General features: G+C 48.0%; 1 long non-coding RNA gene across 1 annotated transcript; it reads left to right on the top strand.

The window, feature by feature from the left end:
- The first annotated feature begins 606 nt into the window (after positions 1-606).
- LOC133829249 (uncharacterized) lies at positions 607-3,574 on the top strand. Its single transcript, XR_009891644.1, has 2 exons — positions 607-652; positions 3,329-3,574. It is a non-coding gene; the product is annotated as an uncharacterized LOC133829249 (long non-coding RNA).
- The last annotated feature ends 19,020 nt before the right edge of the window (positions 3,575-22,594 follow it).

Raw genomic sequence — 22,594 nt, 5'->3', positions numbered from 1 at the left:
GAAAAATCATGGCAATTATATTTTGGGCATAAAATACATTCATAAAAGTTAAAGATTGGTCAAAAATAATAAACCTAAAAGAAAATGGAAATTTTAAGGCATTTTGTGGTAAATGCCTAATTTTGCCGAAATGGGGAATTTTATTCCATGAATGGACCTTAGGTTAAATTTTATTTTGTGGTTAATTAAATTAAATATGAGAGACATTTAATTTAATTAATTAATAGTAAGTTTGGTGATTAAAACTTAATGAGAGTGAAAAAGGTGTAAGAAGTCAAGTGGGCAAGTGGGTAGAAAAGCACTCAAGTGTTTTGTGATATTTTGAAGAGTTGTGTGAGCCATTCTAACCCCCAAATCCGACCACTCTCCCTCCCTCATTCACTCTCATCTGATTTTTGAAGACTCTCTCAAGTGTTCTCTCCATTTGCAACCCCAAGAACACGAAAGAAACTTGGAAGCTAAGTCTTGGTCTAGGAAGGGTTTTCCCTAAGGTAAAGTTTCATTAATCTAGACTTTTGTAAAGTTTTAAGCATAGAGTTTCAAATAGCTAATTGACTATGTTGTTGGGGGAAGTTTGTTAGGGTTTTTGAAAGGCTTTGAAGGAGTCAAAGCTTATAGGAAGGTCCAAACCTTAAGCAAGAACACCAAAGAGGTAAAAAGTTTACTTTTGATGATTTTGTTGTAGGGTTTTTAGTTTTAAGCATTATTTTGTATATCTAATGCTTAGAGTTTCTTGTTGATGATGTAATAAGGTTATGGTAGTTGTTTAATAATTTTTATGATGCATGTGTATTGATTTTTGAAAATGGGAACCAAAACCCCCAAGGGTTTTGTAGGATACCCTAAAACAAAACATGTTTTGAGCTGTGATTTCCAAGGGGTCAAGCAGCCACTGTATATTGTTTTTGTAAAATTAAATTGTACTGTGATGTTTTTGAGATTGAGTACATAAAATTGAGCTTTTGAAACATAAAAAAATGTTTAGAAATGAGTAAGTTATGCTATTTCAAAGATTAGGTAAAAAACTGTTTTTTTCGTATTCTTATTTTCGAAACCATGTTTGGACAGCCACTGTATAGGGAAAATGAACCCAGTTTTTTCTAAAATTTTGTGGACATATTACTGGCATAACCTATTATTCCACTGTAAAATTTGGTAAGAAAATATTGAACGGTTTGAAAGTTATTAACTTTCAAAGTTTGGAAAAAATAAGGACTTGAAAATAAGGTCATTTTTACCCCATTGTTGGAAAATGATTTCACCAATCAAAAATGCTCATTTTGACCTAAGATTTTACAAAGGGCTAAATGGCATAACAAAAATGGAATTGGGAAATTTTGGTAACAATTGGTTAAGTAAATTTCAAGTTATGAACTAACGAAGTATGTAGTTAAAAATGTGAAAATTAGGTTTTTCACACTTAGTGTAAAAATGAGATTTTGGAACATAAGGTAAAAAGTAAAATTTTGCTTATTTCAAGATATAAATTGGTAAGTCTTGAAATCATATTTTCACTAAAATTATCCCTTTGAGTTTAAATGAATTATTTTTATTAAAGAGTTTTTATTCTTTTTAAAAATAAGAGATTTAATTTATTAATAGTTAATAAATTAAAAGAGGGTTTAAAACCCTATATTTTGAGAAAAATAATTAAATAAATTATTTTCCTAGTAAGTAAAATTGATTAATTGCTTTTGGAAAATTAATTAGTCAAGATGAGAAATTTATAACGGTTTTCCTAATTAAGACAAATTAGGCAATTTTCTTAAAACGGTTTTTAGATATTAAAACCTTAAGAAAAATAAAAGGAAAATTTAAAGAGTTTATTTTCTTTAAAAATAATTAAGGAATTTATTTGTATTTTCTAGATATAATACCGGCTAAAATCTTACATATTTTAACCGACTAGTCGAAAGTGCGGGTTAATAGCGATACCTGGAAAGAATAAGATTTTTAGCGGATTGTGGGAAATACCATTGTGATACCCGAGCCTAGGTATCGAGACCTTAGGATAGGTCTCCCCGAGACTTAGGGTTTAGTCTCGAATATTTTGTATAACTTTCCTTAATAGGTTTAAAACCAAATAAGGATTGTAAATCCTTACAAATGACTTTTATTAAAATGACCAAACTGCCCAAAATAATAATAATGAATTATTAGTGCCATAATTAATCCGAGTATACTGTATGGATAACTACAGTATTGGCTAAGCGTAACTAGACTGAACGTTGGAGGGTGAAAACTTGCTGAGCGCTAAGGACTCCAAGTAAGTCAACTTATATTGTATGGCTGCAACATGAAATGATTATTGTCTTGTATGTTAGTATAGGGATACATGCATATACATAGGCTGTCATAGAAAGTTGCTTAGAGACGTTAGTCTAGTGAGGGCTGATTTAGAAAATATGAACGGTAGAAGTCCGTCATATCCTAGACGGTTGATCCCCGTCACACTACTTGATTTTATTTATGTCCGGTTCATTACCGAGACGAGTGGCCATGAGATGAGGATAAGCTGGTTAAACCTAGGGGCGCCAAGATAAATGGGACCTAGGGGCCCTCATGCTTACTTAATCATTGGACGGTTAGAATCCGAGCAAGTGCTCTGATAAGTTATTCCCGGATAGCAGCCGTGAATATTGGCCATTCCGTGAGAGTGCCTAGAGATACTAGGGGTTGCCAAGATAGAGTGAGGTTGAACACCCTAGGGGCAGCTGCTCACCAGCACCACTGATTAACATAGAAGTCTCCATAAAATCGTGTAAATTGGATTACACTCTTGAATATGTAGCGATGCCCTAGGTAACACGATAGTTACCCTTGATGAGAATATTTATTGGCTAGATCTTAGTGTGGGGACTCAGTTCTCTTTTATAGATTAGCAATTATGTTGGAGGGCGCGTTACGCATGAATTGTTGGAAATTGTCGAGCGTTGGTCTCGAATTATAGTTGTGATATAATATATCTGCTTGCTCTGGGATTTTCTGAGTGCAGGGATATAATTGTTGATAAGATGTAGTTGTGATATAATATATCTGCTTGCTCTGGGATTTTCTGAGTGCAGGGATATAATTGTTGATAAGATATAGTTGTGATATAATATATCTGCTTGTTCTGGGATTTTTCTGAGTGCAGGATTTTTATCTAGTTACGAATTAATTTATCATTGGTTATCAGGCATGACCATAAGTTTGCCAGGACGCTTTAGCGTTCTTGAAATTGATTGTGTAGGGTCCGGATGGGTCCGGATCCCTATTTCTCTATCTGCTTTGTTTGGAAGTTGATCTTACTAAGCGTTTTCGCTTACCTAGTTGTTTCATGTTGTAGGTAAGAGCAAGGGCAAGGCAGAGCAGTGAGCGCTGAAGTCTTCCTTGCAAATGTACATGTGGACCGACCTTTTGGGAAGCCTTTTTATTTTTGGAAATGTTGTGTAATTTTCCTAAACTAGGCTCACTCTAATCTTTGTAAAACATGTTTGTAACTAAATGTTAAGTATGGCCATACGACTTTTTAAAAAGTTTTTTTTTCTATGGGTTTTTGAGACATTTTGTTAAATGAAAACATTTATATTTCCGCATTATCGAGTCTTGAAAATCCGGGTCGTTACAGTTGGTATCAGAGCTCGAGTTGAGCCGGTTCTGTAGACAACCCACATGTACATTTCGCAAAGATAGACCGGCACTCACTGTAAGTACTGTTTCTTCCTTTAGTATGTTGTTTTCTTTTAATTCACCTCAATTCTATAAATTGTAGGTTATGGTTGATATACATGAGATAGGTGACCCTGTGATAGGAAAACTACCCATGATCCCTTCGCCTAGAATCGATTTTCTATAGACTCTTTAACGATGAGAATTCCTTGCCATTTCGAGTACGAATGACGACATTGGCGTACCATTTGGCAATGTACGCAGTACATGACGGAAGTCTTCAGTAGAGCCAGATGAGGATCTCGAGCAGTTTGACGAGGATACCGACATAGAGCTGGATATGTTGATGGACAGCTTAGATTAGGTTATGCTGTGAGGGTCTTGTTGATACTTTTTGTAAAGACCTTGCAAACCGACTAGGTTGTAGGACATTGGTGTAGTTGTAGCTGAGAACCTGCCAGTGGAGGAAGTGGCTAGTGCAGAACTCGGCGACGGGGAAATTTCTTATGAGGAGCTGATGGACCAGACTGAGGAAGATCTCGAGGAGGATCTAGATGGAGGTCCTGATATGGCCACTGACAGCGACACCGACTAGGTGTTAGGCGCTGCATAGGTGTTAGAAACCCACCTAGTTTTGAAATATATACCTACCTTGAATATGATTAAGGAAATTAGTAACTAGTCTAGAAGGGTTATGTTATCCAGATTTCCGGATAGCGTTTAGATTGATGGCCTCGGGGAAGCAGAATTATCGATGTCTTTCACGATAGGTGACCAGAGCTCGCGGATATACAGAAAGGCTTCACCTCTCCCGCTTGGTGTCCGGATTATTCTTCCAAGCAAACACAATACGGAAACTCGTCAACTCTCCCGGACTCCCGAAGGGGTATCCTTCGGGGAAGCTCCTTCCAGGAGAAGCTCTTCGAGTGGTCTCCGCGGAAGCAGTTCCGTGCCTCGCACGGAACAAAGCCAAACGGTCGAGTCCTGGAGGAGGCATATTTGGAATGATATCCGCCTGACACAGGATCCCGCCTGACACGCCCGTCAGGTCAAAGCCGCACACATCCCAGCACGCCTAAGGGTACCTTTTCGCCTACTGTTCCGCTGACAACTTGGAAAAGATGGCTGACTTTGTGTGTTCCCCATACTTTCACGTAAATATACTCACATAGAGTCTTGTAGCCATGCTATTACAGTAATTGTATCCCTATTTATGGCTGGTGTAATTAAGACTCATGTACGTAGAGAAAAACCCTGATCCAAAACCCTAGCTATAAAGACCACTTCATTTTACAAGAAGAGGGACGGAAAAACCAGATAGCAAAAACTCTACTAAAATCTCTCTAGCTTCATCTTCTTCAAGAGAACCCGAGAGAAACATTGTGAGTGTGTGAAGTTCTTATGCACCAGCCATCTTACTGTAATCTTTTCCAAGTATAATAACATCGACTCGTGGACTAGGGCTTGTTAACGCCTGAACCACGTAAAAACACTGTTTGTTTAGTTACATTTCAGTATTTCTACAGTTCTTATCTTTTTATTATTCTGTTAGTTATTCGTTTCCGAAAAACTCGGTAAACATTTTGGTGCTTTCATTGAGAGCTGTAGGAAGTTATTAGTCAGCTCTTTTTCTGTGTACGTTTTTTGTATTCACTTCGTACTAAAGAGATGGTGACTACGCGAAAATCTGCTGTTGACAAAAATGCTACGGTCAACCCCGATACCGTGATGGAAGATGTCGTGCAGAGCGAACCCTTAGACTACCGAGGTGAAGACCCGACATCCCGCCAGGATCAGGTCAGTACCGAAGATACAACATACTTAGAAGACGAAGAAGAGTATGTCCAAGACGGTTATTACAAGGACGGCTGCTACTATGAGAAGGACCCAGAACTGGTCCAAGTAGCTGAAGAACTGGTGGCCACTAAGGCCAAGCTTGCTGAGCAGGAGCGCGTCTCCGAAAAAATGCAACGCATGATGGAACGCCTCCAAAGTAAGTTCGGAGATCTAGGCGACTCGGACGAGGATACCTCTGTTCGAGGTGGTGCTGATGCCCCCATGCCGGATCCAGCCGCTGCTGGACCATCCAAAGCCGCCCCTAACAAGGGCAAAGAAAAAGTTGGAGAGCCTGTGCGCGCTGACGCCCCTGCACCTCCTAAAGGCGTGAATCACCAGGCCGACTGCCCCCCCCGCGCGCAGAAGGTCTCTGGCGCTCCTAAGCCCAGACGCCCTTCAGCCCCAAGGGGGCACTCTGTGCCTAAAGGGCCCGGTGCTAAGGCACCCAGGCCTAGGGGAAGGAACAACCGCCCCAGTGATTCCGTCAATCAGGACGGTCGGGCTGCGAACTCGCACTCCGAAGATAGCTGGTCCACGGTGGACCTAAGAAGAAGGTTGGAGGCCAAGTATGAGAAGGCCAAAGGGGAAAAAGCCCGACCTCGCGGAGATGACCTCCGAAATCATATTAATGACAAGCTCCGGGGACGTGACCTCCCGGAAAGTGATACGAAGAGGCTCGAGGAACAGATTGCCGCCTTGACCAAGCTGGTCCGGAAGCAAAGTGGGGCCCTGTCAGATTCTGAGGAGGAAGACCCGGAACCATGTATTAGGAGGATCGCGGAAACGTCCCTCCCGGATAACTTCAAAATGCCTCACATAGAATTATATGACGGGAGGACAGACCCGCGTACCCACCTAGCTAAATACAATAAAATGATGCAAGTGGCGCGCGTCAGTGAGGACGCCAAATGCATGTGCTTCTCACTCACCCTTACCAAGTCTGCGGAGGACTGGTGGAAAAGATTAGCTCCCGGATCAATCCACAGTTGGAAGGAGCTACAGTCCGCGTTTAGGAGGCAGTTTATTGCTGCCCGCGACCACGATATGGAGGTTGGTTCCTTAACCAACATCAAACAGCAACCCACTGTGAACCTCAAAGCTTTCATTCAGAGAATGATGGAAGCTGCTGCGAAAACCAAGGTCAGCGATGACATGAAGCTGATCGCCCTTCAATCGGGCCTTACTGTCGGCTCCCTGCTATGGGGGGAAATGCAAAGGAGACGGGCAGAAACCCTGTCCGAATTCATGTCAAAAGCTCAGGGAATCATCAACCTTGAGGATGCCTACCAGCAAGCCTTTGGAGTTCCCCCGGCTCCAACCCCTTCCGTGACTGCGCCGAGCTTTGCTTCGCAAGCTCCCGCACCAGTCCTCACGCTTCCAGGAGCCCGATTCACTCCGAGTGTGTATGGGCCTTCCGCGTCTGCTCAGACGCCGAGTCAAACCCATTTCTCTGGGTACGGAGCTGTACAAACCGGATGTAGTATTGGTCCTGGCATGCCGCAGCCGCACGCGGAAGCCCCAGAACAAAATTTGAGCCAATCGCGGAGCAAACGAAGCGGAAGAAACTCCAACCGGGGAGACCATTCAAAGAAGCCCCGGAAGGACTATGAGCCCAAGTTCACGGAATATACCAGTTTGATAGACTCGCGAGAGAATGTCTATCGGGCGACCTGTAATATGGTCAACTACAGGAAGTCCCCGAAAGTGTCTCACGGAGGAAGGCGTCCGCGAGACTCCAATAAAAGGTGTGAGTTCCACGGAGACGTGGGGCACACCACGAACGAGTGCCTTCAGCTGAAGGATGAGATCGAGTCCCTGGCAAGAGCGGGACACCTCGGTCAGTGGGTGAGAATACCCATAATCTATCCCGGACAGGGGGTAGTTCACGGAGCTGCATATTCACCGGGACAGAGGGGGGCCGCTAGCGCTCCTGGAGCCGGTCACCCCCAAGCTCCCGGGTCTCAGTTCCCAGCACTTCCTGCTCCACCCGCTCCGGCGCCCATTGCCTTGTTGGCTCCAGGACCAGGCAACCCATATCCGCCCGGCCTTGCTCCGCCACCCGTTGACGGACACGTCGCCACCATTTCCGGAGGACCACACCTTGCCGGAAGTACCCGCAACTCCCAGAAGAGGTACTTGAAGGAGTTAGAGCACGCCGAGGAGATGTGCGCTTTGGTCCAATCACCTGCTCAACGTCCCCGAATGATGGATCTTCCCATCACCTTCACGGAGGACGATGCTCGACATGTGCACTTCCCCCACAACGATCCCCTCGTAGTGGAAGCCCAGATTGCCAATAAGAAGGTCTCACGGATCTTGATCGATAACGGAAGCTCCGTGAACATCCTCTTCAAAGCGGCCTTCCATGCGATCGGATTGACCGAGACGGACCTGGCCCCATGCCCCATCCAGCTTCAAGGTTTCAATGGGGACGCACTCATGCCATTAGGCAAAATTCAACTTCCAGTCACCCTCAGAGGAGAAAGCGACGCTTGTGCCTTCAAGCATAGCACATTCGTGGTGGTCGACTGCCCCACGGCGTATAATGCCATCTTAGGCCGACCAGTCCTGATCGATTGTGGGGCCATAACCTCGATACGCCACTTATGTTTGAAGTTTCCATGCGACGATGGGCGTATTGGCACCCTCCGAGGAGACCAAAGAAGTGCACGGAGCTGTTATAACGTCTCCGTCCGATCCGTCTACACGGTCCAAGAGACGTTTGCTGCCATTCCTTTGGCGGAAGAATTGCCAGAAACTGGGGGTGCTCAGGAGGCCTACTTTGACGAACTCGACCCAAGAGTGGGAATCGAGAAGGCAATAGAGCCGATGGAGGAAGTCGAAGAGGTGATCCTCAACCCGGGAGAGCCCACCAAGGTCATTCAGGTGGGGAAAAACCTGCCGTCGGCCGTTCGAGATAAGATCGTGGCCACTGTGAAGGATAACCAGGATATCCTGGCATGGTGCCACGCAGATATGACGGGGATTAATCCCAATGTTGCGTGCCACGCACTCAACATAGACCCATCTGCAACTCCAATTCGCCAAAAGAGGAGGCCGCTAGACCCCGTGAGAGCCGAAGCCGTCAAAGCTGAAGTGGACAAATTGATGTCCATAGGCTTTCTCCAGGAGTCGCACTATCCCGTGTGGTTGGCCAACCCAGTTCTGGTCCCGAAACCCGATGGGTCCTGGAGAATGTGCATTGACTTCACGGACCTAAACAGGGCCTGCCCGAAAGATTGTTTCCCTCTCCCGCGAATCGATCAGATGGTGGACGCTACTTCCGGGTACGAACTCTTATCCTTCATGGATGCGTACTCCGGATACAACCAGATCAAGATGCATGTCGCGGACCAGGAACACACCAGCTTCCTCACGGATAAGGGTGTCTACTGTTACGTGGTCATGCCTTTCGGTTTGAAGAATGCTGGGGCGACTTACCAGCGTCTGGTAAACAGAATGTTCAAGGACCAATTGGGGAGGAACATGGAGGTGTACGTGGACGACATTTTGGTAAAGTCCAAGACCTCCGGGGACCACAGTAACGACCTTGAGGAAGCTTTCGCCGTGATCCGAAAGTACGGGATGAAACTAAATCCAAAGAAATGTACTTTCGGGGTCTCGTCTGGGAAGTTCCTCGGTTTTATTGTCAGCTCCCGCAGCGTGGAAGCCAACCCTGAAAAAATAAAGGCGTTCATAGATATGCCTTCCCCCCGGAAGCATAAGGATGTCCAGAGCGTTACCGGAAGGATAGCTGCTCTCAGTCGCTTCGTATCCAAGGCCACCGACAAGTGTATCCCCTTCTTCAATGTTCTGCGAGGGAACAAGAAGTTCGAGTGGACCCCCGAATGCGAAGCGGCCTTCCAACACCTCAAAGAACATTTAACCCGAGCCCCCATTCTGTCCAAGCCGGTCGAAGGAGAGGCGTTGTTCTTATACCTAGCTGTGACTGAGCACGCAGTAAGTGCCGCTCTCGTCCGGGAAGATGGCCGTATCCAGCTCCCTGTGTATTACGTAAGCAAGAGGCTATTGGACGCCGAGTCCAGATATTCGATGATCGAGAAACTCTCCCTCTGCTTGCTGATCGCTTCACGGAAGCTGAGGCCATATTTCCAGGCGCACACCATCAAAGTACTCACCAACCACCCTCTCCGACAAGTCCTGCAGAAGCCCGAGTCTTCTGGCAGATTGCTTAAGTGGGCCATGGAACTAAGCCAGTTCGACGTCCACTACCAACCGCGTGTTTCCATAAAAGGTCAAGCTCTCGCGGACTTTATTGTGGAGTGCTCGGGAATGAATGACCTCCCAGAAGATCCTGTCCCGGAACTTCCCACCTGGAAGGTCTACGTAGACGGAGCCTCAAATGAAAAAGGAGCTGGAGCGGGGGTTATCCTAATATCTCCCCAAGGGCATCAGCTCCAGAGCGCCATCCGTTTCGCATTCCCAGCATCCAACAACGAGGCAGAACACGAAGCCATGTTAGCTGGGTTACGACTGGCCAGAGAAGTCGGAGCCCAAAAAATCGAAGTGTACAGCGACTCCCTACTTGTGGTAAACCAAATATCCGGGGAATACCAGACGAAAGGCGAAAGGATGGCTGCCTACGTGTCTCTCTCCCGCGACCTACTGCAGCATTTCAAAGGCTACCAAATCCGCCAGGTCCCCCGGGACCAGAACTCACTCGCGGACACACTGGCCAAGCTTGCAACGGACCCGGAGATTGAACAGTATGGCTTAGTCCCCATCGGGCACTTAGAAGCCCCCAGTACTGAGACACGAAGGATAAACGCCATCATCGACCATTCCCACTCCTGGATAGGACCCATCCTCAGATTTCTCACCACCGGAGAGCTCCCCACTGATAAAGCTGACGCAAGGAAGCTCCAATATCAAGCTCCCCGATACGTGGTTATGGATGGAAAGCTTTACCGCAGGGGGTTGTCCATACCCTTCCTTAGGTGTGTTGCCGGAACCGAAGTCAGCACCATCATCCATGAGATTCACGGAGGCTTCTGTGGCGATCATACCTCCGGGCTGAGCCTCTCCAAAAAGATCCTTCGACAAGGATACTTCTGGCCCACCATGAAGAAGGATTGTGTGGATTATGTCAGGAAATGTGAGCAGTGCCAGAGGTACGCCAAGGTTCCGCGAGCGCCGCCTACAGAAATTACCCTAATGACCAGCCCCTGGCCGTTCGCCGTTTGGGGCATTGACCTAGTAGGTTCCCTCCCAACTGGAAAAGGTGGAGTGAAGTACGCCATAGTCGCGGTAGACTACTTCACCAAATGGGCTGAAGCTGAACCTATGAACACGGTCACATCAAAAAAAGCACTGGATTTTGTCATCAGGAATATAGTGTGTCGTTTTGGGCTTCCACGGAAAATTGTGTCCGACAACGGAAGGCAGTTTGACAGTGAACACTTCACGAACTTCTGTGCTTCGCATGGAATTATCAAAAGCTTTTCCGCAGTCGCCAGACCCCAGGCTAATGGGCAAGTGGAAGCTGTAAACAAAATATTAAAGACCACGTTGAAGAAAAAACTCCAAGCCTGCAAGGCTCACTGGCCGGAAGAACTTCCGCGAGTACTTTGGGCCTATCGCACAACAGAGAGAACTTCGACGGGGCACACGCCTTATTCCATGACCTTCGGTTGCGAGGCCGTCATCCCAGTAGAAGCTATGATCCCCTCTCACAGGCAAGACACCTACGATCCTACCCGGAACCATGCCCTCCTCCAGGAGTCCTTGGACATGATCGAGGAGCTCCGGGAGCAGTCGCAGGTCCAACTAACAATGTACCAAGGCAAGATAGCCCGACACTTTAACATGAGAGTCCAGAGCCGTACATTCGAAGTTGGAGATCTTGTCCTACGGAGAGTATTTCCTGCTACGCAGGACCCGGGAGTAGGAGTCCTCGGACCCAACTGGGAAGGCCCCTACGAAGTCCAAGAAAAAGTGGGCCATGGGACGTATCACTTAAAGAGACTCGACGGATCTAAAGTCCCGCGCGCCTGGAACGCGGAGCACCTCCGCCGTTACTACCAGTAGGCCCCGGACCATCCAGTCGGAAGTCCTTGGTGAAAATAACAAAAGTGAAAAATGTGGAAATAATCCTCCCTGTTGTAAAACTCACGCCTAGCAGGCTAATTCAATGAAACACGGAGAGATTCACTCCGCTTTTACTGCACTTTTTATCCCTGTGTTCAAAGCTGCGTTTTAACAAGTGACCACGCGGTCCGGAGACGTCCGGACCCCACGCTCACTTGGGGGGTATACATGGCTAAGGCATAACCATACGCCCCTTGAACAAAACGTACACAGAACACCACTTATGTGCTAGCATTGTGTTTGAAATTTTTAAATTGTTTGAAATGTTTAAATTGTTGAGCTTAGGTTTATTTGTTGCCATGAACATGCTTGCATTACGTGTCATATGTGCTTATGTGAAAATTGCCATGGAAATGCCTGCCATTATGTATCATAAGTATTATCTCCTGTGTAGCCCAGCGATGGACGGGACTGGGGGTTGAGGCACGTTCATAGAGCTACGCCAAAACACCCCCAACTCCCTGACAAGTCCTTTGCAGAATTCTCCGCGAGCGCTGTAGAGCTTTGTTTCGCAAAGCTCCAGCTCCGGATCCCGCAAGGAGAAAGATGGCAAGATCCGCGAGCGCTGTAGAGCTTTGCTTCGCAAGCTCCAGCTCCGGATCCCGCAAGGCGAAAGATGGCAAGATCCGCGAGCGCTGTAGAGCGTTGCTTCGCAAGCTCCAGCTCCGGGTCCCGCAAGGCGAAAGTTGGCAAGATCCGCGAGCGCTGTAGAGCGTTGCTTCGCAAGCTCCAGCTCCTGGTCTAGCGAGGAGAAAGATGGCAAGATCCGCGAGCGCTGTAGAGCTTTGCTTCGCAAGCTCCAGCTCCGGATCCCGCAAGGCGAAAGATGGCAAGATCCGCGAGCGCTGTAGAGCTTTGCTTCGCAAGCTCCAGCTCCGGGTCCCGCAAGGCGAAAGTTGGCAAGATCCGCGAGCGCTGTAGAGCGTTGCTTCGCAAGCTCCAGCTCCGGGTCCCGCAAGGCGAAAGTTGGCAAGATCCGCGAGCGCTGTAGAGCGTTGCTTCGCAAGCTCCAGCTCCTGGTCTAGCGAGGCGAAAGATGGAAAGATCCGCGACCGTTGTAAGCCTTGCTTCGCAGGCTCCAACTCCGGATCTCACAAAATAATGCATGGCAAGCTCCATGGCCATTGCAAGTTTCAGCTCCAGAAGCAGACATGCTTGATCCCCCCACTCACAGCCGGCTTTGCTTCGCAAAGCCCCTGCTCCAGGATCACACCTGGTGGGCGTGGCGATTTCCCCAACAGCAATAAGCCTTGCCTCGCAGGGCTCCATGCCAGGTCCCTGAAGTCAGCCACAATGAGGTTCGCAACAACAGTTAGTTTTGCTTCGCAAAGATCTAACCTTAAGTCTAGCGACGCTCACCAAAAGAACTCCCGTTCCAAACAATGGAACGACTCACCTTAGCAATCCCAGCGAACAGTATAACTACAAGTCCCGGGATTGGCTATTTGCCTCAGGAAAGATAAAGTACGGTGAAAGGAGCCTGGCCGTTGGAACCAGAAAACCTTCGTAACCTAGAAACTACGTGGGGAAAGACATCATCCGTTAAAGCTTCGACTGGGATGTGCATAAGTTTTGGCCGTTGGAACCAAAACCCCATACGCCCCTACAACAGTTTCTACCGTATGAATGTCTACCCTAAGCGCAAAGATAAATAAAGAACTCGGCAGAAAAAGAAAGGAGAATGCTATGATTATGGCAAAATTGTCCGCAATGAAAAACTCAAAAAGAAAAACAATTAAAGATAAAACCCCTTCAAGCATTGGGGGTAACTACAGCGTCCACGACCGCAGCTTCGGGGGCATCTGTTTCAGCTGAGACTGGCGGAGTCGGCTCATTGGAAGGAGGAATTTGGTCATGAGAAGGTTCAGAAGTCCCCGCCTCTCCGGGATCTCCCGCCTCAGGAGCTTCAGCACGATCGTCAATGTTATAAGTTTGGACGTACGCCTCTGGGCCCTGATCCCACACGAGTAGCTTCTCCCTCATGGCTTCGACATCATCTCCCAGATAGCCTAACACCTCCGGGTTCACTTTCCAGAGTTGATGCATGAGGACCACATGCGATATATTAATAGTCCTGTTCAGTATCACCTCAGCATCCTCCTTCTCCTTCAACCGCTCCGCCTCGGAAGTTGCCAGCTGTGCTTCCGCGGCAGTTAGTTGGGCCCTCAATTTTTCCATTTCGGCCTTGGAGGCATCCCGCTCCCCCTTAAGAGAATCAATCGCCTTGCGCTGCTCCCTATTTTGGTTCAGCACGGATTGCTTCTCGGTCACATGCCCCCTGGTAGTGAATTGCAAAGCCCCGATCTCTTTATCCTTCTCGGCGAGCCCCAACTGAAGCATAGACACGAGATCCCTGCTCCTCTTATGGAGTTGCTCCTCGTCGTGCAGCTTACTCTGAAGAGTGGAATATTCCTCTTGCCGCTTAAGGAGGAGATCGTTCTTTGATTGCAAGCGGGCTTCCAGGGTATCTTTCTCCACCTTGGCTTGGGACAGCTCTTCCCGGAGCTTGGAGTTCTCGGTCTTAATCCCATCCGACCGCTGTCTAAACTCATTCTCTGCCTTGGCCCGGTACTCTTGATATTTGGCAAGATATTTCTTCTCCGCCTCTTCTTCAGCCGTGCGCCGGGCCTGATCAATCTTCTCCGAAGCCCCCAAGGCCTGTTGGGTCAGCTTCTGTTTCTCCGCCTCCAAGGCCTGGCGAGCCAGCTGGCTCTCCTCCAGCTGAACCAGAGCTGCACCAACCTCCCGGAACGAGCGTTCCGCGATCATAGAGGCCTGCAAGGAAAGACAACCGAATGAGCTAAAGCCGGACCAAAAGAGAGGTGATCCCAAAAAAAAAAATAACAACTGACGGCTTACCCCGGACAGTTGCTGCTTCACAGCGTGTGTCAGCAACAGCGGATCCTTGCTGCTACTGATGGCCCATTTCTCAGAATTGAGCTCGCATAAGCTCAGGGCCATGTCCTCCATCATCTCAGCTCCGAACGGCGCCAATGCACGTCCGAGCCTAGGCACCAGCCTCTTCTCCAAGGCTGGACCATCCAGAACCGCTCCGGCCGGGTGAGGAGATCTCACCCCCTCGGCCAGCTCAGCCCTCTTCACGGCAGACAAGTTATCTGCCCGTCCCTGAGTAACGGCCTTCTCCGCCTCTAGCCGCCTCTTCAAAAAACTATCGGCCCGTCTTACACCCTCCAGGAGGGCAGCGGGAAAACTGGTCGGCTTCCGCGGAAAGTGGAACTTCAGGCCAGGCAGGGGAAGATTGGTTGTCTGAGAAGACGGAGACCCCGGAAGGGTGGACCCCCTTTGGACTGGAGGAGGAGGCAGCCGGGGTATTAAGGCCCCGGTCTGTTGCTTCTGCTGCTGCGGTAGCAGAAGTAATTGCCCTTGTTGCTGCTGCTGGTTTGGATGTTGCTGTTGCTGCTGCTGCGGCGTTGGTGATTGTCTCTCTTGTTCCTGTTGCTGCTGTTGTTGTAGTTGTGATTGCTGTCGTTGCTGTTGTTGTTGCCTTCGACCGGGAGAGGAGTGTCTAAGGCGTTTGTTCTTAGCACCCTCAGCATCTCCTCCGGGACGCTTGCTCACCCCAGTTGTCCTCACGGGGAACACAAGCCCTTCCCCGTCGCTACTGCTACTCGAGACCACCATAGTCTCGGAAGGCCCTTCAGCAGGGGACTTCTCTACCCTCGGAGACGCTTGCGCCTCGCCACTTGTCTTCTTGGGGGAGGCAGCCTTACCTCCCCTACCAGCCTTGGTCTTCCGTCCTTTCCCCGTGGGCGGGTCTTGGCTGGTGGCAGCCTTCTTAATAAGCAAAGTAACCCTCCCCAACATCTTGGCTTCGGGATACTCTGCAAGAAACGTACAAAGCAAGGTTAACGAACCAACAAGAAATGAGAAAGAAGATAAGCGGAAGACAAGACAATCAGCAACATAAAAGTACAAGCAAGCCCGCCAGCAGGGAACAAAAAACAAGAAAAAGAAAAGTTTGAAAGGGACGACCATGCACGAGAAACGTGGATGGCCTTCCCCGAGCAAAACAAAACATCGCTTCCTGCTCCAGGAAGCTCCCGTACTCCTTGAAGTCCGGGAAGAACATGCTGAGAGAAGAAGGGTCAACCATGATGACACCTTCTGGCAGACTACCATCACTCAGACACCAGAGGAGCTCATCTACCCTATCACAGTACCTGTCGAAAGGTATCCTACGCGGATCTAGCCTAAGGAAACGAGGATCAAACCCCATCTGAGAGGTTTGGGAAACTTCAGACAGGCTGGGGGTGTGGATCAATCGAAAACTAGTCTTACCTCTCCCGGAGGAACTAGCCCCCGGAGCCCCTTCGTTAGGGTAAGCCGCGGCGTGGCGAGCCTCGATCTCCTCTCCCTCCGGCTGGGGGTCGGGGAACCTCTCCGCCCAACTAGGAGATAGAGTATTTTCGTCCCGAGCGGCTTGGGTGATCACCTTAGACAGCTCCAGGGCAATCTGCTCCCGGATGTCAGCCGACACCTGAGTCTGCCCCCTACCACTTACTGGCTCGATATTTTGGAAGGAGGCGAGTAACCCATACTCCCTCAACGATTCGGAGGTCACAAGTCCCTCCACTCTCAACTCTTCCTCGGAAAGCCCTTCGTAGAACTTGGACCTCCTTATCATCTCCGCGCAGCGAGGTGTCCGCGGAACGACTTCTGCAAAAATCAAATACAAGCGTTAGAGATCCTCCCAAAAGGCAAATCAAACACAAAGAAACAAAGTTGAAAAGGAAAAGAGGAAACACTTACCAGGGATTTTGAAATCCAAAGATAGAGCTGGCACCCTCTTCAGCGGGAAGCCAGTCGTCAGGAACCAGTATTCCCGGAGGTCTGGAACCCTCGCGGTATGACAAGTGGGGCACATCACATCCGGGTGCCTTTCTAGCCTGTAAAACCCCACCTTGTCTGAGTGACCCCACATAGGCTGAGACTTCAACCCGTAAAAGTACAGCACCTCCTCCGGGGTAGGAGCTTCCAGTCTCCGGGACTTGCAAAAGATGAACCACCCCGCTAAGAGCTTGTAGCTGGGAGGAATTAACTGGAAGGGGGCAATCCCCGCCTTCACACAGAAATTGGCGAAATAACTCCTTACGGGCAAGTGCGCTCCGCACACTATGTGTGCCCAACTCCAGGCACCAAAGCCCTCGTGGCTCTGGCTAGCTGACTCGCCCAGCACCGACAGACGGTGCCACATCAGACCTGGGATGTTCTTCAGGCCTGCCTCAGAGGAATACAGCTCCAGCATGCCATAATTCCTGAAAAGGTTCGGTTTTTGGTCCATCTCCCAGATGGAACTATTGGAGGTTGGTGGGCTAGCCGCGACCGCTTTCGCCTTTCCTTTCCCCTTTCCACCAGCGACAGGAGAGCCCTTCTCTTGGGCAGAATCAGCCTCCCCCGCAGCAAGGAGTTGTTCCTTCGAGATGTTCGTCACTGGACAAAAGATAAGAAAGAAGAAAACACTCTAAGCAGTCAGCACCCTTGTCATACCCTAGTGGTATCAAAGGCGTCGGGGAGACCCTCCTCCAAAACTGCTTGGAGAGGCTCCCACCGAGCTTACCGAGGGATTGGCACCATGCCACCCGAAGGACAGCAAGGAACCAGACTCAGACCCCGAGCCTAAGCCCACCAAAAGAAGTGTTTTTCCAGAGGAAGACACCCTAAAGGCGTTCATGCTTATGCCCTAAAACAGCAAAACAAGGGACGACTTTCCAAACGCAAATTGCCAAAACATGCAGAAAAGGCTACTTATCGACTCACAATCAATCACATGCCTACCAAAGCCCTATTCACAAATGCACATAAGCAATAATGGCAGAAACCTCTACTCTAACAACTACCAACAACCTAAGGTTTGGGAGGAAAGAGCAAAGTAGAAATACTTACTGATATTCGGGTAGTTGGAGGTTGAAGGAGTAACTGGATCACTGCGCAGCACGATCGCGAGAAGTAAAAGCTGCAAAGACGAACGGCGATTCAAACTAGGAACTTCGGGGAATAAACCTACTGCCAAATCAAAAAGAAAAGTTTCCAGATACTTGCCAAAAGAAATGGCGAGTTCGGGGGAACGTAAGCTGGGAAGCCTGAGAGTTCGAAGGTTTGGAAATCTGAAAATCCTAAAGATGGAGAATCTGAAAGCGTAAAGAGGAAGAAAGGTCCTTTCCCTCGTTTTTATAGCAGGGAAGAGGCCGTTTCGAATTCCTCAAGTGGACGGTCCCGATCTTCCCATTCCTTGTGCATCAGATCCAACGGCTGGAGAGGAAGCGACGATCCTATTTATGACTCCTCGGATGGGAATAAAGTATTTATTTCCCATCATTGCACCACCTCGGGCCCGGAGTACCATTAAAAACCGTCAAATCATTAGTTGGATGACTGACGCACGCATACTCAACCAGTCGCCTCACGCACACGTCTTGGTCGCAGAACCATTCCCAGAATGACACGTGGTCCTTGCCGCACTTGAGTACTTGATCTCAAACAGAAGAAATTCTCTTTCTTTTCCATACTAACACTCAGGCGGGAAAAAGGAACCCTTCCGGGAACACAGAAGGTACCCCCTCGCCTAATCTAAGAAACCGATTGTACAAGCTCCCGGATCCCTCAAAGCTCCGTGACCTTGGGGGGTAAATGTTATCCAGATTTCCGGATAGCGTTTAGATTGATGGCCTCGGGGAAGCAGAATTATCGATGTCTTTCACGATAGGTGACCAGAGCTCGCGGATATACAGAAAGGCTTCACCTCTCCCGCTTGGTGTCCGGATTATTCTTCCAAGCAAACACAATACGGAAACTCGTCAACTCTCCCGGACTCCCGAAGGGGTATCCTTCGGGGAAGCTCCTTCCAGGAGAAGCTCTTCGAGTGGTCTCCGCGGAAGCAGTTCCGTGCCTCGCACGGAACAAAGCCAAACGGTCGAGTCCTGGAGGAGGCATATTTGGAATGATATCCGCCTGACACAGGATCCCGCCTGACACGCCCGTCAGGTCAAAGCCGCACACATCCCAGCACGCCTAAGGGTACCTTTTCGCCTACTGTTCCGCTGACAACTTGGAAAAGACGGCTGACTTTGTGTGTTCCCCATACTTTCACGTAAATATACTCACATAGAGTCTTGTAGCCATGCTATTACAGTAATTGTATCCCTATTTATGGCTGGTGTAATTAAGACTCATGTACGTAGAGAAAAACCCTGATCCAAAACCCTAGCTATAAAGACCCCTTCATTTTACAAGAAGAGGGACGGAAAAACCAGATAGCAAAAACTCTACTAAAATCTCTCTAGCTTCATCTTCTTCAAGAGAACCCGAGAGAAACATTGTGAGTGTGTGAAGTTCTTATGCACCAGCCATCTTACTGTAATCTTTTCCAAGTATAATAACATCGACTCGTGGACTAGGGCTTGTTAACGCCTGAACCACGTAAAAACACTGTTTGTTTAGTTACATTTCAGTATTTCTACAGTTCTTATCTTTTTATTATTCTGTTAGTTATTCGTTTCCGAAAAACTCGGTAAACAGGTTATAAGTCCGTTTTTTTTAGGGCTAATTTTGTAAATCCCTTAGACTGGTCGACCCAAACTTGAAACGTTGTTGTATATGGTATAGGTTATGAAATGAAGTTGCTAACTTTCGTTAAAAAGTGTTGATTTCTTGTTGTGCTTGATATGCTTGGTGTGTTTAATTAGGTTGATTGACTATCTGTGTCAATACTAACTTCTCGTCCTTATACGCTTAAGAGCTTTTGATTGAAATAAAAAAAATTGGTAAGGACAAGAGCTTAAAGAGGAAGGGGTGTTGCTGGCCGAGGCCAGGTCACACCTGCTGATAGAGCTCAGAACGCGCCTACCGCTAGAGCTCCAAACCAAGCTGATAGAGTTCGCGAGATAGCCGAGTGGATGAACAATCTGCAAAGGCTAGTGGAGACGCAGGGAGCTCAAATAGAAAGAGGGCAAAAGAGACAGGAGGACGCTGATGCCCTCCAAGCTGAAAGATTTAACACCCTTTTTGGGACGACTCCCCATGCCACCCAATAATGCTCAGAACAACGAAGTACCACCTGCAAACAATGAAGAACAAAACCTTGGTCCGCAGGTTATCATTGAGCAACCTGTACAGCCAATAGAAGCGCCAAGAGCTGCCTGAGCGAAACCTATATCAGAAAGGTTCGGCAACCAAAATCCACCTATATTCTAGGGGAGCAGTGACCCTTCAAGGGCAGAGGAATGGATTAGTATCTTGGAAAGAATCTTCGACTTCATTGAAACTACTAAGAGAGAGAAGGTAGTCTGCGCGACCTATATGCTGAGAAAAGATGCCCGCATCTGGTGGGACACAGCCAAGAAAGGGCATAACGTTGCCGAGATGGAATGGCTAGAGTTCTTGACCTTGTTCAATGGCAAGTACTTTAGTAAGGCGGTGATTGAGCACAAAGTGAATGAGTTCACTAATCTGAAGCAGGGAACATCGAGCGTGCAGGACTACGTTCGAAAATTTGACCAGCTGTCTAGGTTTGCGAAGAACCAGGTGAGCACAGAAGAGAATAAGACCTGGAGTTTTATGAAGGGCCTACGCAGAGACATTGCTAGGTGTGTAGACACTGGTAGAACTGGCCCAGAGACGTATGCTGAAGCTGTGGAATGGGCTCTTCGCCAAGAGTCTTGGGCCGTGTCAGACAAGCCAGATCCACAGAAGAACGAAGACAGGAGGTACACTCCCAACAACCCCGAACAGTTTCAGGCCAATCAGAATGGCCCAAGGGGAAGGTTCAACCCGAGGTTCAGCTAGAACTCGGGGCGAACAAACAATCCAAGAGGCACAAGACCGATTTTTAGGGGACCTCCCAATCAGGCAATGGCTAGTCACAACAAACAGCCGAGACGTGAGTTTGAACAATGGCCATTGTGCAACAAGTGTAACCGCCGCCATCGGGGCGAGTGCGGGTTCTGTTTTAACTGTGGAAAGCCAGGGCACTTTGCTAAGGATTTTCGAATGCCAGCCAAGGGCAATGGAAATGACCAACATAAACAAATTGGAGCTCCGCCTCGAGTTTATGCGCTTACACAAAGCGACAAAGGAGCTGGCCCATCTGATATGGTGTCAGGTCAGATTTCTATCGCCCAAACCTTAGCATATGCATTAATGGATACTGGTGCATCACATTCTTTTGTATCTGCATCCTTTGTGGAAAAATTAAATAGAAGTCCTGAGCCTATGCCTGTTATTGGTGGGGTATCCTTGCCTTCGGGTGAGGATATGCTGGTGCGGACATGGGTTAGAGTCGTACCAGTTTGGGTTGAAAATCGTGAGCTAATGGTGGATCTATTAGTCTTGGACCTACATGAATATGATGTCATATTTGGGATGGATTGGTTAACCAAATATGGAGCAGTTATCAATTGCAAGCGCAGAAAAGTGGTCTTCACCCCAGCAGGAGAAGAACCATTCGAGTTCAAGGGTACGTCAAGAGAAAAGAAGTGTCCCATGATTTCAGCGATAAAGGCGAGAAAAATGTTGAGTGACGGGTGCATTGGTTTTCTGGCAAACATAGTGGATAAGGATAAAGAAACGAGTCAACAACCATCGGATGTACCGGTTGTGTGCAAGTTTTCTGATGTATTTCCTGAAGATCTCCCAGGGATTCCACCAGACCGAGAGATTGTGTTTGAGATAGAGTTGATTCCGGGAACTGCGCCGATCTCAAAGACTCCTTACAGGATGGCACCAGCTGAACTCAAGGAGTTGCAGTCACAACTGCAAGAGTTACTGGACAAGAAGTTCATAAGGCCAAGCCATTCTCCATGGGGAGCCCCGATCTTATTCGTTAAGAAGAAAGACGGTACGATGAGAATGTGCATTGACTATCGGGAGTTGAACAAAGTGATGATCAAGAACCGATATCCATTATCGAGGATCGACGATCTTTTCGATCAACTACAAGGAGCGTCAGTATTTTCCAAAATAGACCTGCGATCGGGCTATCACCAGCTCAAGGTTAAGGAGACGGATATACCAAAGACGACCTTCAGAACGCGCTACGGTCACTACGAGTTCTTAGTGATGTCCTTTGGACTAACCAATGCGCCTGCTGCATTCATGGATCTCATGAACCGAGTATTTCGTGAGTATTTGGATAAGTTTGTCGTCGTGTTCATTGATGATATTCTGATATACTCGAAAATCCAGGAAGAGCATGCAACACATCTGGAACTGGTCCTCCAGTGTCTGCGAGACGAAAAGCTTTATGCTAAGTTTTCGAAGTGCGAATTCTGGCTAGAGAAAGTAAGTTTTCTGGGGCACATAGTGTCGGGAAATGGAATTTCAGTAGATCCCCCCAAGATAGAAGCTGTTAAGCAGTGGAAACCTCCGAAAAATGCGCATGAGGTTAGAAGTTTTCTTGGGTTAGCGGGATACTACGGGCGATTTGTGGAAGGATTTTCCAAAATAGCCGCACCAATGACTGCCCTTACCTGCAAAAACGTCAAATACGAATGGACTGACAAGTGTGAGGAGAGTTTTCAGGAGCTGAAAACAAGATTGACGACTGCCCCAGTGCTGACAATCCCCAATGGCATATAGGGATATACTATCTATAGCGACGCCTCAGGTCGAGGGTTGGGAGCAGTGCTGATGCAGCACGGAAAAGTAATTTCTTATGCTTCTCGACAGCTAAAGAATTACGAGAAGAACTATCCCACTCATGACCTGGAGCTTGCAGCAGTGGTTTTTGCTCTAAAAATATGGAGGTACTACCTATACGGGATACACTGCGACATCTACACTGATCACAAAAGCCTGAAGTATTTCTTCACTCAGAAGGAATTGAATATGAGACAGCGTCGATGGTTGGAACTATTTAACGACTATGACTGCGACATTCTGTACCACCCAGGAAAAGCAAACAAGAAGCAGATGCATTGAGTCGACAACCAGGTGCTTATGTGATGACAGTGAAGGAAATTTCGCCGCAGTTACAAGCCGACCT

This window comes from Humulus lupulus, chromosome 4 (assembly GCF_963169125.1).
Source record: "Humulus lupulus chromosome 4, drHumLupu1.1, whole genome shotgun sequence".
NCBI lineage: Eukaryota > Viridiplantae > Streptophyta > Magnoliopsida > Rosales > Cannabaceae > Humulus > Humulus lupulus.
The sequence above is the reverse complement of the archived record's forward strand: the minus strand, read 5'-3'. Positions and strand labels throughout refer to the sequence as shown.